This window comes from Cyprinus carpio, chromosome B3 (genome assembly GCF_018340385.1).
Source record: "Cyprinus carpio isolate SPL01 chromosome B3, ASM1834038v1, whole genome shotgun sequence".
Lineage (NCBI taxonomy): Eukaryota > Metazoa > Chordata > Actinopteri > Cypriniformes > Cyprinidae > Cyprinus > Cyprinus carpio.
Genome location: NC_056599.1, coordinates 23907284 through 23927721, shown reverse-complemented (window position 1 = coordinate 23927721; position 20438 = coordinate 23907284). Strand labels below are relative to the sequence as shown.

The 20438-nt window shown below is 37.0% G+C and overlaps 1 pseudogene; it reads right to left on the bottom strand.

Annotated features, from left to right (window-relative positions):
• Window positions 1-1072: 1072 nt before the first annotated feature.
• On the bottom strand, window positions 1073-15114 carry LOC109049678 (annotated as a pseudogene).
• Window positions 15115-20438: the final 5324 nt, after the last annotated feature.

The window sequence follows — 20438 nt, the reverse complement described above, 5'->3', positions numbered from 1 at the left end:
ATTATTAATGTTTAAAACAGTTGTGCTGCTTAATATTTTTGTGGAAAAGTAATACATAAAATATGCAACGTCATTTCGGGATTCTACAGTGAATAGAAAGATCAAAACAGAAATCTTTTGTAACATAATAAATGACTTTACAGTCACATTCGATCAATTTAATGCATCGTTTTTGAATAAATTATTCATTTCTTTAAAAAATTACTGACCTCCAAATATTTTAATATGATTTTAATATTATTAAAATTTCATTTAATACTATTATAATTTATAATTTTACAAACTATTATAATTTAACAATGAAATAATTTTAATTTAAAAGAAAATATTGCAATTCTTTTGCAAGATGTTCTTAGGTATGAAAAGTGAATAAAAAAATATCTCATTTGAGTTTTTTGTTTGTTTGTTTGTTTTTTTTTATAATGGGTTGGATGTGAGTGAAAACTACACTGGCATTCATACAGCATGACAGTGGATGACTTGTGCAAGAACAATCGGTATAAAGGTAAAGTACGATGTCAGATTTGTGTAACTGCACTTGGCCTGGTAATGTTGAGGTGTGTAAGCCTGATGTCAGTGTCACACCCACTGATATAAACAGTGTATTGCTAAATCTGTACATGCAAATGATGTTTTAGTGTATGATTCACATTTTTAAGACGCGGAAAGGGAAAGAACATGAGGGGAATGTGGAGAAACTGCATCATGTTACTCACAGCTGCTTGTGACGTCATCGCCACCGTCAAAAGAAAAACCCAACAAATCATAAAGCGGGAGATTTGGAACAACTTTGCATTGTTTATAGAAACCAACTGCTTCGACTCATTTGAACGGCCTGTTGTCATTTTGTTTATGTTGCACTGGCAACTGAACAGAGGACATCTAGACTATAAAAGTAAACTAAGGCAGCTCAAGTGAGTCAAGGCTTTCTTTTCCCCAAACCATTGAGTAAGTCTGGGATTTACAGTACAGTGCAGTGACATCCAGTGTTATAACCAGTATCCCAGTAGCCTAGATAAATTATATGATAGGGAAGTCAAAGAATAAATAACGTCTAGATTGGCAGAGCACGTGCAATAAACGCTCGGAGCCACTCATCGGGTTTATTACTGAAATCCTGTAAAAGCAAATGAGCTACAAGTTACAAACAGTTGCAGTTGCTAGACTATAAAGCTGATATTAAGAAACATAGTGAACCCTCCATTCACTTATATTAAGTTTCTCAATGCAAAAACAAACACACAACGAACCTAGATACTCAAAGTCTTTACCAAACAACAAAAATGCCAGCGTTCACCCAGAAAGGTGGGTTCTGGGATACGGAAGAAGTATTGTGAAAATGTGCTACAGCTTTGTCTGTTCCATTCAGGGCAGGTCACAAAGTGGGATGTTGTGGCGTCTGTCGTACGCCGTGTCGTCGCTTTCTTCTCCGTCGCTCGCCTCGTCCATCATTCTTCCTTTCTCCTCGTCCTCCTCAGTCTCGCTCCCTTTATCCCGTTCCCGCTCCCGCAGTCTCTCTCTTGCTCTGTCTCTTTCCCGGTCTCTGCCTCTCTCTCGGAAACCTCTGGGAAGAGTGGTAATCTGCGGGATGCGAAGTGACGAGCCACTTTTAACAGCATATCCACAACAAAAACACCTCAGTAGAAGAACATCGGAATTACTTGATCCGACTGAAACGAATAGTTTACTCACCCTCATGTCAATACAATGTCATTTTTACAGAAAAAGATGTTGCAGTAAACACGTTAAAGTAAAACCTGTTTATTGATTAACTGTAAGTTGACATATACAGTGAAAAACTGTAAATGGTTTACCATTGTGGTGCAATTACTGTCAGATTTATGGTTGCAAGTTAACCTATGAATTACTGGATAATTTACAGTAAAAGGGGGAAAAAAAATTCCCCCCAGAGCCACATCACATATCATATATAAATCATTTGTTTATTCTTATTTATTTTTTTTTTATTACTGTATTTTGTCTTTTAAACAGTTTTAATATTAACAATGTATCATTTAATTAAATATACAAGTATAAATAGTAAAATATACAGACACCAAAATGCCAAAATCTTGTAATACCTGAAACACTTTTCTGGAAACCACAGCTGATCATAAATTTAACAGCATATTTTTTGTGTACTTTTTCTGTATTGTGTAGTGTATTTGTTCTTCCGCAGAACTCGGTCACTCTTTTTCATGCAGTTACAAAGAACAAGGATAGAAGTTTTCAAAGGAAGGTTCAAAAAGGACGCAAAAACAAACTCCACAGATCAGTCCAATTTCCGAACAAACTATTCAGATTGGTGAACTGGATATAACACATCACTGTCAAGATCAGACTCAAAAGAAAGACTTGTTCACAGATCAGACAGTGTAACTTCTCTCATGAACTCTACTAAACACTTCAAGGAGCTTAACAGTGAATAATGACTTCGTTCTCTATCTGTTTCTTGCAAAAAACTGTATTTGTCTCATATAAAGACTTGGCAGTACAGTACACCAGTTTAATCAGTTTTGTAGTATACGGAAAATAAAAAGAGTGACTTCTTCGTTCCACAGAAGAACGTCATCCAGGTTTAGATTTACATGAAGGTGAGTAAATTTTAGGTGATCTATTTCTGTAAGATCAATCTGTGCAATCATTTATTTGAGAAACTCATAGCGAAAATCTAAGCATAATATTGATATTTTCTGAAGGAAGCCTCACCTGGTTGTCATGTGTGGGCAGGGCGCAGTATCCAGGCTCCGTCCTGCGCAGAAGACGAGGGGAATGTGTTCGGAAAGGCCTCGGGGAGTGAGAGCACACGGAGCGAGGGGAGGGCGAGCGGATGGAGTGAGGTGACGGAGAGCGGACGGAGCGGGGCGAGTGCGGGATAGAGTGCGACTGAGACTGTGAAGGGGTCAGAGACGGGGCGTGATGGTTGAGCTTTGGGAGGCGCGGGGAGCGAGGGGGCGGCAGTTCGGGCGGCTTGAGAGGGTTCTATGAGGTCTATTTCAGTGAGGAGAGGTGGAGGGGGACAAAACTCCTCGTCTGAAAGAGGGATGTCCCCGTCGATCACCACAAGCTCTGCCCGTGATAGGTGGTCCACAATGCCTGCCCCGAAAGAGTCGCCCACCACGTTAATGGAGGTGCGCATTCTGTCACTGAAGACACACAAAAACAGCTCTAAACGCTGACACAGAACAGCTCAGGACAGCTGTTTATGTTCATGACGACAGTTGATAATTAAGCCAGGGCCGTTGTCAGGGCCTGTACATAACACAAACAGAGCTGTTTGAACTCACAGAAGCCAGTCGACAGCGACGAGGAGGCTGATGTCTTGAGTTGGAAGGCCCACGGCGGTCAGGATTAGCAACATGGTGACCAGACCCGCACTGGGAATACTAGCTGCTCCCACACTGGCTAAAGTCGCTGTCATACTGCAGAGAAAGAGAGAGACGGATTATACCACCACGACTGAGACAGCATGGGGCGGCACTGACGGATATGATCCGTTGAGGGGGTGAAAAAATAAAAAGTTCAATGGAGGAAAGAAGGAAAATAATAATAATTGGAAGAAGATGCTAGCTCAGTTCAAGGAGGAACATCTGTGATGTAGCTGCAGGTTAAAGTTTTGTTTTGTAACTGTATTACAAATATAGAGCCATAGTAATAAAAGGCAATTATAATAACTGGAATAATAACCAGATTGTTATGGCACAACACAAAGGATCAAAGAACCAAACGTGACTCATAAATCAAGACTGCATTTAGACTGCGTGTGAGAACTAACGGGCAGAAGACAACAAATGACATTTAAGAAATTTAATAAACAGAATAAAAACAAACAAAAATAAAAAGAAAAAAAATAAAATAAAATAAAATAAAATAATTGACTATGAATTTGTGGTCATTAAAATGTGATGGTACAACCTAAAAATGGTATTTTATATAATTTTCTATTAAAATAAAATAAAAAAAAAAAAAAAAACAAAAACAAAAAACTAAAATCACAAAACAATAAAATAATAGGACCATAGTACCAGTTTTTGTGTTTTAAAAATTCAACCCAAAAAAAAAATAAAAAAAAAAAAAACTTACCTGAATAAAATAAAATATAAAATTAAAATAAAATAAAATAAAATTAAAAAATTTTATATTAAAATAAAATACATAAAAATGACAAATGTGATGATACAACCTAAACATTTTATTTTATATAATTTTATATTAAAATAAAATACATAAAAATGACTACAAATTTCAAGTCATTAAAATAATAGGATTTTATGACCAGTGTATGTGTTTTAAAAATTCAACCCATTTTAAACTGAATTATAAGAAATCAAGTCTTACCTGAATAAAATAAAATAAAATAAAATAAAATAAAATAAAATAAAATAAAATAAAATAAAATAAAATAAAATTAATTTAATTAAAAGCTGCAACCTAAAAGCTGATTGTTCATCTTGTAACTAAAAAGAAAATTTGAAATAAATCCCTCCATAGATAAGGGGATTTTGTTGTGTGCATGTGTTGTAATGCGAGGGTTTCTTAATTGCAGACACTGCATAAGCCACAATTTGTCTGGTTTCAGTTCCACATCTCCTTACCTAACAGTGACAATCTGTCCTCCATCTAGGGCAATGTCATTCATCTGGGCGATGAAAATGGCTGCTACGGCCTCATAGAGTGCAGTGCCATCCATGTTTATGGTGGCTCCAATGGGCAGCACAAAGCGGGTCACACGCTTGTCAATATTTAGATTCTCCTCCAGACACCGAAAAGTCACTGGCAATGTCCCAGCACTGAAAAAGAGAAAGTTTAATCTATTATAATTGTCTAAATAATGCTAATTTGTTGTTTAAAAGTTAAAAAAATTGCTCTGACTAAACATTATTTCCAAAATAATCCACAAAACCAGTAATAAAAAAATTAAAATAAAGAACAGTTGATAGGATTGAATGCATATTCTGTGCCAAACTGACAGTTGGTTTGACATTCAGAAAATGGTTTGGCACAACAGATGTAAACCCAGATTTATTCATAAACAACTCTCTAAAATATGTTTCCAGAATTTCCCATCCATTTAGACTGATTAATCTTTCTAGACTTGCATTCTGGAGAACATCAGAGAACGTGTTCGGCCAGATTAGGTAGTGTGGATGATTTATGTGGTGCCTAAAATATAAGTCATCCATCTGATGTTTTTTTTTGTGTTTTTTTTTTTTTTGTTTTGTTTATGTTGGAGTTTATATTAAAACATCTGAGACCAGTATAAAATATAATTTTTCGACATAAGAATGTGTTTTGGCTGTGCTATATGTAAAAAAGAGAAAAACAGAGATAGATCTTGCTTCTCAAGACAACTTTTTAAAACAAAAGTGACCTTTAACTCTTAAGTCTGTGCTGCCAGAACTCTTCAATCAGCATATCACCATGAAACGCATGAGGAGTGGTCTGCTGTCTGTACCTGCTGGCCGTTCCCAGAGCAGTGATCCAAGCCTGGAAGATACCAGAGTAAAACGTGAAGGGGTTTTTCCGAGTCACGGCGAAGTATATGAGTGGCAGGATGAGCCCGCCATGAATGATGAGACCAACTATGACCGTGACCATGTACATGCCCAGCTGCCTCGCCACCACTTCCAGGTCACCGATAGCAGCAATTTTCCCACAGATGAGGGAGGCAATGCCTACTGGTGAGTACCTGAGGACAGATTAGTTGAGTTATTAGTTTGGTCAGTTAAATGTTGCTGAGCCATAACACTTCTCGAACTTCTTTAACAAGCGTTAAATGTATAAAATAAAAACATATTTTAATACATTTTTTGACAATCAATCAATTTGGTTTGTATCAAGTTTGTACGTGTGAAAAAAATATATAATAAATATAAAATAAAAAGATATGTATAAGTAAATAAAATTTTATTAAGATAAATAAAATAAGTATAAATAAAATAAGTATAAAAATATATACATTTTATTAAAATATTTTATTAAAAATAAAAACTCTAAAACAAAGGCACTTTTATTCATTTTACATTAATAATATATATATATATATTATATATATATATATATATATATATATATATATATATATATATATTTCTTTTATCTTTAGAACAAAGGCACTTTTATTCATTTTACATTAATAATCACACTTACTTTTTTTCTTCACACATTATAAATGAGTCTTTATTCATATGTAGCTGCCTTTACATTTTTAGAAGGGAGTCATATTTTTAGAGGATCATCATATTGGCCCAGTTTCACAACCTGAACACCATATGAGATGATGGTACTTCTTATATGGCCTGAATTAAATTAATCTGAAATGCTGTGCATAAATATTTCACCATGTGTTATGGTAAGCAACAGATGATGTTTATCGTACCATTTGAACAGTTAACATACTGTGAACGGAAAACACAGAACACAGTTAGTTACAGATGGGACGGTCTCAGGGCTGAGCGGGGGCTGTCTTTGTTGTCATATGCTTTTATTTTGGGCTATTAACTTTTTCCATGCTTGTTCTTTTTAGTGTTAAAGATGTATTAGAATATGAAACGAACATGTTCCTTCCCACTGTCTCACTTTTTTTGTGCTGTAAAATGGCCTGTTAGCATTACAGATCAAGCGTTTCATTTCTACAGACATAATTCATAAGTTCAGTGCTCGATCTGTTTTCTGCCAGCGTGTGGGTATCTGTCTGCAGTTTATGTGTCGGAGGATATATTGCATCCAGAATAAAACTCCCACATTTACTCATGGGAACACAAATACGATGTTGCACTCTCTCAGATTCCTGTGCTTTTTCTCCCTGACAAATCCCCCTCTTTCCCTCTTCCTTACATACTATACTTTTCTCTCACTCTGCTGAACTCCTCTGAACATGTTTGAAAGATTCAAACATAATAATTCCTTAGTAAAAAAAAAAACCTTGTACACTTCTGTAGCCTGTTTTATCCCATGCTTTAGCAATCAAAACACGGAGAGACTAATTAGTGTTATTTATGAGCATTTGTTTCAGTTGCAACAGATATATAATCATGATAAAGGCAGAATACTGACCACATGATCATGGACACCATCTTCATGATGATGAACAACAAACACATGAGCTAACCCACACATCACATTCCCCCCATCCACAAACCACAACGATACAAATAACAAAATCAAACAATAAAACAAACAAACCTTACAAAAAAGAGACATTAAAAAAAAAGTGACAAAAAAAAACAGTGACATAAAACAGAAATTCATATATTGATAAATCATAACATTATTTGGTATTCCAATCACAAATTGAAATTACACTTTTTGCTGTTACTTAAAATTACATCTATGCTGTATTTTGTGTTAAGTACAGAAAAAACACCAGAATATACTCTAACCTAAAACATTCATTCCCCACTTCATTTCCAGTTTTTTCCTGTTGACAAGGATCGGTTCTGTTTGGTTCTGGACTGGGACAGCTACTTTTTTCAGCACCGTTTGAACCTGAAAAGGAAAGCAAGAAATATATGATTACATAAAACTGTAACCAACATTTTAACTTTACTGTTTTTATTTGACAGCGGACAGCAGGAAAAAACTATGCTTAAATGAAAATAATAAAATAATCATCCAACGTTAGGATTGCAAAAAAAAATAGGCCACTTTAAAAGAGAAGAGAAAATTATTCTCATATTGTTTGTAGGCAAAACTCAACACAAATTCATCTGCCACTTGTTAGAAGCAAGAAAAATTAGGCAGATGGACAGGACAACCATAAACAATGTAAAAAAACAACAGCTGTGAACCACTGGCCGCAGACAACCTGAAACCATTGTTCAATTGGGATGTGACTCCAGGTGCTAATATACATCATGAGCAACACGCTGTGCCACTGTTCTGAAAGATTCACATTTTATAAACAACAGAAAAGATGCAGAAAGATGACAAAAAATCTTTAACAGAACAAAAATATAGAGAAAAGTTCTGAAGAGAGAGACACAAGTCATGAGAGACACAAACTCTCATCCATGATGTCTCTGTTTGTGGGCGGGACCCGGTTTCATGGTAAACCACTGACCCCAAGTGCATACTGGGTGATCTTGTGATTACATTTAAAACCTTCCAAAGCACAAGCACATTTATTTTTTTTTACCTGTTGAAAACAGGCCTGGACTAGGTTCTCAGGGAAAAGGTTTCGGATCAGATCCAGAAAGGCGTCCAGACTGCTGACTTCTTGGTTCCTGGGGGCGGAGCTGACCTGACTGGACCTGAGTTTTGGGTTCCCAGGGTGTATTCCAAGCACCAGGATGACACCCAGAACAGCAGCGATTACTGTGGTGGACATGTAGTACACCATTGCTCTGGAGCCCATTCTTCCACTGGAGCGAGCATCCAGACCGGCCAGGCCTGCAAGACAGACAGAAGAAGAGAGAGATCTTGTGTCAACAAAGATAAATGGATTGTTTTCTGGTGCTGTAGACACTCTGTTCCCTTTCAGCAATCTTAAAACACAACACATGTGTTTGAGGACTGACCTGTGATGAGACTGGAGATGATGAGGGGCAGGATCAGCATCTTCAGCATTCTCATTAGGATGTCTCCCGGAAATGAAACCAGCATGAGAGTGTTTGTGTCCAGATCAGGAACATAACGCAGCATCATGCCCAGCACTGTGCCCGCTATAACACCTGTGAGAGTGCCGATTACACCGGTAATGTTAGGCCTGCTTATTAAAAGGTGTATGGATCATTGTAGGGTACTGGATATTTCACATGCACCACTGCATAACTGTCCTGTATCTGCAACATCTCAAACTACTGTTGTATAAACAGTGTCACTACATTGGGGCCAAAAAATTTGCTGAGAACTTGCTAGTTTGGTATTTGTCTGCAGTTTGACCGATGATCACAGTTGAAATGACAGACAGGGTTTATCTTTTATGTTTCTAAGAATGTACAGTGGGGAAAATATTTTTGATCCCCTGCTGATTTTGTAAGTTTGCCCACTTACAAAAAAAAGGGTCTGTAATTTTTATGGTAGGTTTATTTTAACGTATAGAGACAAAATACCAACCAAAATATCCAGAAGAAAACACATTATATAAAGGTTAGAAATTGATTTGCATTTCAGTGAGTGAAATAAGTATTTGTTCCCAAGCAAACCATGACTTAGTACTTGGTCCAGAAACCCTTGTTGGCAATCACAGAGGTAAGACATTTTTTTGTAGTTGGTCACCAGGTTTGCACAATCTCAGGAGGGATTTTGGTCCACTCCTCTTTACAGATCCTCTCTGAATCCTGAAGGTTTCTTGCCTCCACAGATTTTCTATAGGATTGAGGTCTGGACACTGGCTAGGCCTCTCCATGAACTTAATGTGCTTCTTCTTGAGCCAATCCTTTGTTGACTTGGCGGTATGTTTCGGGTCATTGTCATGCTGGAAGACCCATCCATGACCCATCAATGAGTTGTTCTGGCTGAAGGAAGGAGGTTCTTGTCCACGATTTTACAGCACATGGCCCCGTCCATTTGCCCCTCAATGCGGTGAAGTCGTCCTGTACCCTTAGCAGAAAAACAGCCCCAAAGCAGTTTCCACCTCCGTGCTTGACTGTAGGGTCTGTGTTCTTGGGGTCATAGTCAGCATTTCTCTCCCTCCAAACACGGCGAGTCAAGTTAATGCCAAAGAGCTAAATTTTTGGCTCATCTGACCATAGCACTTTCTCCAAGCCTTCTCTGAATCCTTATATGTTCTTTGGCAAACTTTAAACAGGCGTGTACATGTGCCTTCTTGAGCAGGGGGACCTTGTGGGCGCTGCAGGATTTCAGTCCATTGCGGAGTAGTGTGTTACCAATGGTTTGCTTGGTGACTGTGGTCCCATCTGCCTTAATATCATTAACAAGCTCCTCCCGTGTAGTTCTGAGCTGATCCCTCACCTTTCTCATGATCATCCTTACCCCATGAGGCGAGATCTTGCACGGGGCTCCAGACCGAGGCTGATTGATGGTTGTTTTGTATTTCTTCCATTTCCAAATAATCAGACACCCACAGTTGTCTCCTTCTCTCCAAGCTTCTTGCTGATGGTCTTGTAGCCCATTCAAGCCTTGTGCAGATCTACAATCTTGTCTCTGACATCCTTTAACAGCTCTTTTGTCTTGCCCATGGAGGTGGAAGAGGTTGGAATGGAAGATACAGATTGTGTGTTGAGTAACTTCTTAAAGTGACAGGACTAATCTGTGGGAGCCAGAATTCTTGCTGGTTGGTAGGGGATCAAATACTTATTTCACTCACTGAAATGCAAATCAATCTCTAAAATTTATATAATGTGTTTTTTCTCGATTTTTTGGTTGGTATTCTGTCTCTATCCATTAAAATAAACCTATCATAAAAATTACATACCCTTAATTTCTTTGTAAGCGGGCAAACTTACAAAATCAGCAGAGGATCAAATAGATATTTTCCCCACTGTAAGTATAAAGAAGGAGCAGATGAAAGCTGACGCTAAAGGCTGACAAACTGAGATTTAATTGGTGGTATCATACAACATACACAGTTTTCATGATCATTTCTGGACCAACTGCTGTTCCCTAAACGCCCCCTTTTGCATACGCAATGAACTAATCTCTTCCTGTATATTATCAACATTTTTAGAGATAATACCATCTCTTCTGCTTTGTCATTATCACCTCACTATGACTTGCAAGGCTTTATTAGTTTATGTCCACCAAACAGGCAATAAAATGGCACATTTATTTAATCCCCTGAACTTCCAAGGAAGGAGACACAGACAGATCTGAAGTTGTGTACAAACACTCCCACACATGCATACATGCACAAACACACAAGAGCACACCTAGCACGGTGAGGGCAAGGAGCAGGTTGCGTGAAAACCAGCCGCATTGTTGGTTTGTGTTGTCTTTTAATTCTGCTTCCACTCTATCATCCATCTGCAACGCTGCACTTTTCTGGTTGCCCAAATGCTTATTCGTCATTCTATCTGTATAAGTCAAGAGAAAGAAAGAAAGGAAGGAAGAAAATTCAAGGTAAATAAACAGTGATGATCACTTAAACATCCTATCCTTCACTGTATGCCTCCAGTGAACTCAGGCTGTTGTTATTCAAGGGGTCAGGTTTATGCTGGTTAGCAAGGCCCAGTTAGACCCTGCTAGTTGATACCATAGAATGTACTACTATAGAAAAGTGAAGCCAGAACATCCCAATGTAGCCGCTGTCATCTTGCAGTGATGATACTATTTGGAGCCCGAGTCTGCTATCATGAGTTGGAGCCGTGGTATCAAAGTCGCCCCCAAACTACCGCAGACCCAATCACAAGCTCACAATCATGACAACACACCCTGTTTTTATAGAATCAAATAACAAACTAAAAGCAAACTTATCCACCTTATTCTTCAGTGCCTGTGGGCGAGACTTACAGTTCATAGGAAAATAACGAGAAGAATAACAAAATAACGATAAGAATTACAACGTCCAGTAAATAGTAAAACTGTTTGCAGTACAAACTGGTGTGTTCATAATTAAGATAATACATTGCAATTATATGGTAAGACACACCAATTTGCAATATCAAGCAGCAAACCGATCTGTTTTGTACAGCTAAAAATAGCTGGAAGCAAATGAGATCAGAAGCCAGACCCATAAAATTTACAAATGGCCGTGTCCGCTCTTATGGGAAAAATAAAGTGGATTAGAAAAACAAACACTTGAACATACCTAAGCGTGATGAGAACTACTTAAAGGGCTCATATCATGTGATTTCAAGTTTTCCTTTCTCTTTGGAGTGTTACAAATTGTATTTACAACACTGTTCCAGAACAGTTCAACCCAAATATTCAGATGTGTGCAGCACATTTTATGGAGGACTGTTTCCTGATCCTGGGAGAGAAGACTACAGTGCCATCTGTTCTGACTCACAGTCTGTGAGTACGTTTACATATGTAAAGGATTTAGCACTGATGATTCAAATGCAAGTTTTCAGCATTGTAGAGTACTTGTTGTTTGTCATTTCTGCGATCACAAATGCAGACATGGTTTTATGTTTATGCAGTGCAATGCAACGTGTAAAAAGATAGTACAAGTCTTTATAATCAGTAATTATGTCCCCATTGGATGCAACTAATGGCTCGTTTGTAATGGGTTTTATTCTTACTGTCCTGTCACGCTGGTGTTGGGACACACATCACAGTATAGTAAGGGGCGTAACATTACGGTCACACGCTTGAGGCATTCGGCCAATTACAATGCACTGGATAGCTGGCCAATCAGAGCATACCTCACTTTTCAGAACGAATATCTAAAATATGTTTTTTAAACCTCAAAAAGGCAGGGCATATAGGAGAAACAATAATGTACAGTATGTTGAAAACAATGTGTTTTTCAAACCTTAAACCGCATAAACACATTTTCTTACACCAAATACACAACATAATGTTCTTTTTAGCAGCAACACATGAAACCTTTAAAATGACAGAAGCCATCTTTGTGAAAAATTTATTTGAAGTGTAATTTGTTTATTTATTTCGCCTAAAGTCCCTTTCATTTACATAGTGAGGGCGGGGTGTATGACGTGTACTACAGCCAGCCACCAGATGGCGATCAAAATGTTTTGGCTTCACTTTTAAAGGACATATGCAGCACAATTGGCTGATCCCAAAATGACTCAATTCTACTGCCAAAAAAGCATTTTTCTCCATTTACTTTTTTTGCAAGATGTACACTACCGTTTAAAAGTTTGGGGTCGGTAATGTTTTTGAAAGAAGTCCCTTATATTCATCAAGGCTGCATTTACAGTATTTGACTGACACAACAGACAGTAAAAACTAGGATGAAGTTTTTGGAAAATCAAAAAATGCAGAAAGTTTTGTGTGAGGGGTAGGGTTAAGGTAAGGGGATAGGAAATAGTGTATGCACAGTCTAAACCACTTTGTCTATGAGGTGTACCCACAAAACATGGAAACCTGACGTGTGTGTTTATTTACAATGTATTTATTCTTTACTATGAAAAATATTAATGTTTATTGTATATTAATTGTCTTAAAAATAAAAATGGTCATATTCAAATTTCAAATTCAAAGCAAATTTAAATTTTTTAACAAATCTTTTCAATCAGTCTTCACTTTACAGCTTGGACAGCTAGCTTAGAATATCTCTGTTAAAGTTCTTTAATTAGCCAAAATGATAAAAAAAAAAAAAAAGTCACCAAAAAGCAATTTATGTTTTAGTCAGGCATTGAGGAAGGTTGTTATCATCTTGCACAGAACTTACTGAAGCTGAGTAATAGCCATAACGATAAATGGGAATTCTAAGGGATTGCTTTCTCCAGGTCTGAGAAACTTCCTTTGTCATGTCCTGTTTCTAAAAAATCATCTAGAAAAATACTAGTGCAATGACGAATAAGTAACAATGAAAAATATATTTCCCAATACCCCAAGCTCTCTGTCTGTCATGATAATGAGCAGTGGCTAAGCAAAACAATTCAACAGAATGACAACAAACTTAGTGTGTGTATAAAAGTCATACAAGTAATAGAAAAACACAAATACCACAGTGATAGATGAAGTAACTGCAATGTCTGAGACTGATGAACTGTAGATGCAGATGAGATTAGCACCCTCACAACTAATGCACTGGTCAAAATGTTTTGCCTCAGCAACACAGACCTTTATTCCAGCAGGAATGTGATGACAGGTTCATGAAATGGCATCTGAAAGCCTTGAACAACCCTCTGCTGTGTTTACGTGAGCATGCTGACACATAACACACCACATTACCATAATTGGTCATTATTATTTTCATCTGTTACCGTTTATGCTCATGATACCAGAGGCCAATGTATCGCACGGCCTCATTTGATTGTACTCTTCTTCTTAATCTTTAAATGATTTATTTATGACTGACTAAGACCAAGTCTTTGTACTGACAATCTAAAATGCATAAATAAACAAAAGGTTTATTAGAAACTTCCCAAGCAACATCTGCACCACACAACATGTTGCTTTTCTCATCTGCATCAAGCAGTTGGCAATTCCGTCATCTCTATGATCATCCGAAACACTCAAGCAAGAGATTTACTTATTCACCTCCTCACATCACGTGCATCTTACAGATGTTTCTCCTATAATGCTCTGCCTCTTTTATAATGAGAATTCAAATGATGCTGAAATGGAGGCCAGACTTTGGAAGTCACTGAGGTCACCGATCGCAAAGGAAAAAACCACAAAGCAGGAAAACATTGTAACCCCCTTCCAATCTTTTAATCTTCTAAACTGCTACTTTTCAAGCGCTCCCTTACACGCACACATATACAAACCCATATATACACTGTCAAACCTCCATATGGGAATAATACACAGCTCCTGCTCCTTTAGAATACCATGTGACTGCCAAGTGGGGCCGATAAACATTTCATCACCCTTGGCCCATTATAAACATCTGCCTGAAGCCGGATACTGATTGAGGTGGGAGAAACTGAGGGTTGAGTAATGAGACATATAGAATAAACACACGCGTTCAGAAGAAAGCAAGAGCTGAAAGACAGAGTGACAAACATTTGTGCATCATCATGAAGAATAATTCTTGTGTCTTTTAACTAGATGAGAAAAATACTCACTAGAGTTTCCCGTCTTGGCCTTTTTGCCCTTTCTCTTCTTACCGTTTTTCGGTGCTGTTTGGTCCTGACTCTTTGATCTGCATTTCTCTGTCTTTCTCTGGATGTTCCCTGTCCTGTTCATCTGTTTGTTCTTCATCTCAGATTTAAACTAAAACAACAGTTGCTGCTCAGACATAAAGACGGATTGGCAGCACTGCTGAAATGTTTTTTTTTTTTTTTTTTTTGGAGGGGGAGGGAGGGAAGTCATTTGCCAAGTTTCAATTGCACAAACATAATCCTCTGTGAAACCTCATGGGAGAAGAGAGAGAGAGTGAGAAAGAGAAGCTTATGACCCGTGAGTCTGCATCCCTTTTTACAATACCTCACAATTTTCCGTCGTGAGCTTAAACCTGTTTTCATAAAGGTCTCCTCATTCAGGCGCAGGCAACAACATGCCAGAACTGCACCTATAAAAATGAAGCGCTGCTACATTCTGCTAAACGCTTTTTTAGAGAGCTGCTTTGTTTTTTTAGAGAGGAGGTTACAGGTTGTAACTAAGTCATTTTAAGGTCAGGATGTTAGTGAAACACTGAGGAATGACAGTCAACAAGTAAGGCACAAAGACTTCAATTCATGAAAAAATTGTTAGCCTTTGCAATAATAAAGAGCAATTACTCTCACAATGAAATGCATAATTCATATGTTCTTAAGCCTTGATGCAGGCCTGTAAGATCAGCCAGAGCCACAATGCATCCCTCCCCCGATAAAGTATGTGACCTTTTTCTTTTTCACCAATCCAGACTGATTTATGAATAAGAACATGAAGAGGATTGGCCATCTATAATGTAAGAGCTTTGGCTGTCAGTCTGAAGATGATATTAAAGTGGTAGTTCACCCGTAATATCACAAAAAATCTTCTTTCATTTTTCAATCATACAGGTTTGGAACACTCTACAGAAACAGAAAATTACAGCTACTTCTGGTTGTCTGCTGAGTTTCCATTGATATGTTTGCAATATTGCAATATTCGGTAAGATATTATTCCATTATTTGGGCCCAGTGCTACATTAAGTGTCATTCACACAGGATGTGAGATGGAATATCAAGACGTGTTTTTAGATTAACTGCTTCTAATCAGCATCCGAAAATGCAAAGCAGACGGTGTGAAGCACTGAACAAACTCAGACATTGTGCATGCAAAAACAATCACCCAGTGCATGCGCATAAAGACAAAAAATTAAAAAGAGCGCATATGGAATATGCAAGCAGTACCGTCTCAAGGGCTGTGCCAAGTGTGCGACCGCACAGGGCCTCGCTCCTGGCCTGCATTTTATGTCATATATATCTATATCTATCACTGTTTTTCCACCCATCGTGTCCTTCGAAAGACTAAAATAGTCATAGCTGATAGACAGTATAAGACTCTGTGTATAAGAATCAGTATAGCTGTTTGTTGTTAGGATGACAAAAAGTTTTAAAAGTTAAACTTCTAGGCTGGTCAGCCTCAGTGGTCCAACAGCGCTCATCAATGTCAAAAAGATCGAGGTGGCCAATCAAATCAAAGGAGGCGGGTCTTACTGTCACTGTCACAATGCAATGAGAGTTCGTTGAAAGATGTACTGTAGGTAGTACTGTATTAGAAAACTGTTCTAGTGATGCAAACGACTCAACTTTTTATGAAATTTCGGCATTTTGAATTGAAAATATGCAATCATGATTCATGTAAATCACAATTAACGTGACAAGAGACGTTTGCGTTTTCGACTATTAGACGTATACGAATAAGAGTGAATGTGCACATTTCAAAATAAAATATTATTTTCAAATAGTGTAAATTGATAACTACTTCATATATAACTACAAACCTAGAAATTATTTTAGCATTCTTCTTTACTTATTCCTATAAATCCCTTTTAATCCTTTATTTATTTGTTAAATTGCTTTATTATTTTTATTATTATTATGCAGTAGATCTTACAATTCTTAAGAGCGTGTGCGTGACCGTGATTCGTGCGCAAGCATGTCAGTGAGCACGCCATCACAATCAAATCATCACAATTAAAGCATACTTAGACACTACTTATTTCCTCCACTTACTGACACTTAATGAACATTATCTGAGATCATTCCTCAAACAAGGAACCAAACAAATGCCTAAAGCTTAGCCGAACTAAGCTGCTGGACTTTCGCCATCTCAAACAGAACAAGTTCAGTTTACAGTGGCAAGCTCTTTATGACAGAACAGGATGCTCAGGAATGGAATGGATGAAACGATTAGCCACAAGCAAAACTACAGCTTAGCAAAAAAAAAAAAAAAAAATTGGTTGGCCTCCTTTTGTAGATCACACAATGTGGAAATGAAATACTCTGGTTGTGTTAATCAGTGCACCAGAAGATGTTAGATAGAGAGATATCACTTTTACTCTTACAGTCAGAAGACTTGATGTCAAACTAGAATCCCTGGAAGACAGAAAGGCCTGGGGGAATCCCTTTAGAAAGCTAGCCAAGAAACAAAATAAGCATTAAAAAGTGACAAAAATATTAGTGTAATGCAGCTAAACCTTGACTAAGCCTGGTTTAAGACAGTTTAGCTAGTCTCCCGATCTTGACCAGCTGACTAAAACTGCTATCAAAACCCTTGCACTGGGACACCTGCTAACCACATAGCTTTTGTTTTCTGGAGGTAAGTTGGAGGAGGTAAGAATGTGTTTTTTGTGGTTTGGCTGCCCTTATTTGCAGGAGCTTCAGTAACAGTGTGGAAGATAGCAATCAATGTCAAAATGAAAAAGTTATGCAACAAATTCGAACAACCACATTTCTGTCACATTACCGATAACTTTGTCCAATTAGTGGATACAATTATAGTGATTTTTGCATTTTCACATGCATATGTCTATGTTTTATTGTTTGTTGATCACTTATTCTTTTTCAAAATATCCTAGAAATAAGATATTAAGATTTAAACATATCATATCTTGACTGCAAGAATCATTGAGTGAAGTTGTGTTTGGATGTCTGAATTCGTGGTCAGTGTGTGTGTGTGTACAGATTTATAGATCTTGGTGGGGAGCTGAAACAACTAATCGATTTTATCGATTAAAATCGATTATTAAAAATAGTTGTCCCAACTAATTAGTAATCGATTCGTTCTTAAATAATTTTTATTTGCCCGTAGCGGCTCATTTCGTGCATATTTTAAATCTGCGGTGACCAAAGTGTGGCAGTAATGAGCCACCGAGGTTTTTACTCAGCCATTACAGCAGAGAAGTAGCGACTAGCCAATAGCTGGCCTCGTTTTATGTCACGTGCTTCCCGCACAGCGTTCCTCTCTGTCTGCAGCATTCAGCGTGATGAGTGGATGCAGGCGGCAGTGGAGTAAGCTCGAGAAAGAAAAAGAAAAAAGCGAAGATAAAACTAATCGGACGAAGTCATCCAAAATGTGGGAGCACTTTACTTTGAGCCTTCAAAAAAGAAGAGTAACCTGTAAACTGCGGCAGGAAACATATCCTCTAAAAAGAGATCAAGCCTAACTGTTAAGCCCTGAACATTTGGACATGTTGACCTTTTTGCACTGCAATGCAAAGTTTTTTCTCAAGTAATGAGTGAATAGTGTTCTGCCTTATTTCCCACAGGTAGTCGAATTCAGTCAGTTCAGGCATAAGCGGTTTTTGTTAACATTTTATTGCTTTATTACATTTTTGAATTTTGCACTGTTATAAGGAACACTACATATTTAAATCCGATGAAAATCAACAGTGTGCAGACTTTTTATTTGTGTAGGTTCTGCAGTAGATGTTGTTTGCAAATGTTTAGTCGTAAAAGCTGATAACATTGCTTTTTAACATGTACATTTAAAGCTTTGTCGTTTACCCAGTTTCGTAATTTCAGTCTTGCAGCCTAATTATGACTGACTGAGAGAGGTTAATGTTTAAATGTATTTGAAATGCACTTTTTTTTCTAAGTATTCACTGCCCCTTTTCACACAGCAGGTTTTTTGTGTGTGTCCCATTTTTTTTCTGGACAACCTTCTGTGGGATTTTACTTTAAATTTTATTTTAAAAGTGTGTGTCCATTCAGGTTTCATCCATGGGCACTTTATTCGAAGGATTGTTTACAGTTTCACATCATAAGCTATAAAGCTGTTTCCAGGTATAGCTGTGTGTTTACAGGAAAAAAATAATAAAATGCAATTTACTGCAATTTTATTCTGTTTTTCTTATTCTTATTCTTCGTGAAAATATGTCTGAAAGATTCCTTAATAAGCTTTTGTTCGGGATGTTAAACTACTTTTAGGAGCCCTAAGGACTGCCATGGGTGAAAACATTATTTGAAATCTCCTTGTGAAATTTGCTAGAGTATGTAGTGGGTCAGTGTTTTGATTGCAGAAGAGTTCGACAAAGGATAACTAACACATAATAAAACACAACTCCAGGTATGGTTTTTGATGAGGTCACAATGCAAAATGGTTAAAATCTCTAAAAAGTCTTGTTGAATGATAAGAACCCTTTGTTAATAATTTACTTGGGGAAAAAAATGGGCAAAACTAAAATAGAAGTACATAAACCGATTCATTCGATTAATCGTAAAAATATTTCGACCGCGATTCATCGATTATCAAAATAATCGTTAGTTGCAGCCCTAGTCTGAATTTGTGTCAGTGTGTGTGTGTGTACAGATTTATAGATCTTGGTGGGAACTTAAACCTGAATACACACAGACTCATGGGGACTCGTGTCATGGTGGCGACCTAAATTAAGGTCCCCTGTGGTACAAAAGCTTATAAATCATACAGAATGAGTTTTTTTTTTTTTTTTGAGAAACTAATAATGCAGAAAGTTTCCTGTGACGGGTATGTTTAGGTGTAGAGTTGGTGTAGGGCGATAGAAAATATGGTTTATACAGTATAAAAACCATTACAATTACAGAGAGTCCCTACAAACTAGCTGACCAGACTGTTGTGTGTGTGTGTGTGTGTGTGTGTGTGTGTGTGTGTATGTGTGTGGATTATTTTCTGAGGTTGATTGTTTGGTGTGGGCTTTGCAAGAGGATAGAGATATAATCCCATAACTCCCTGCCTCAGTGAGAAAATGGAAGCAACACTGTGACAGACTGGACACCACAGTTATCATTCAACCTCACACATGAACTATGCAAATTAGACCCATTCACATAATCAAATATATATGATATATGTAACATACACATAAATAAAAAATAAATACACAATCAACTTAAAATATAAAATATAACAATTTGACCAGTTACATGATCTAGTTGATGTTGCTAGCACTGTGTTCTACAGTTTGAGCCACATTAATCTTAAATGTAAAAATCAAAAATCACACTATAACATACCACAATCAAACAATAAAAAACAATAAAACTATCACAATAATAAACACCACTTTAAACTTTCATTTAATTATTTACACTACATTTGAGACACAACAAAGATGTTTATATCCCAAACAACTTACATTGCATTCATGGTATATTTATTTTGAGGTCATGCATTCCCTGGGAATCAAATCAATGGCACTGGATATTAACAATAACAACAACAATAAAAAATAAAAAAAATTAAATATACTTTGGAATACATTTTACAATGGGATAATAATAATAGTAATAATAATAATAATAATAAACAATTAAAAGTACGAAACATTATTTTAAGGAAGTTTAGGTATTTTAACTGGACAAAGAGATAAAAAAAATATTAAGAACTTTTTATTGAAGTCTAGAAAAAAAGAATGAGTGTATCTCAAGTTTGCACACACTTAAAAAACAATTCCATATTATTTTAAAGCCATGCATCTTAATCTTTTGCCAGAATGCTATCATAATATGTTT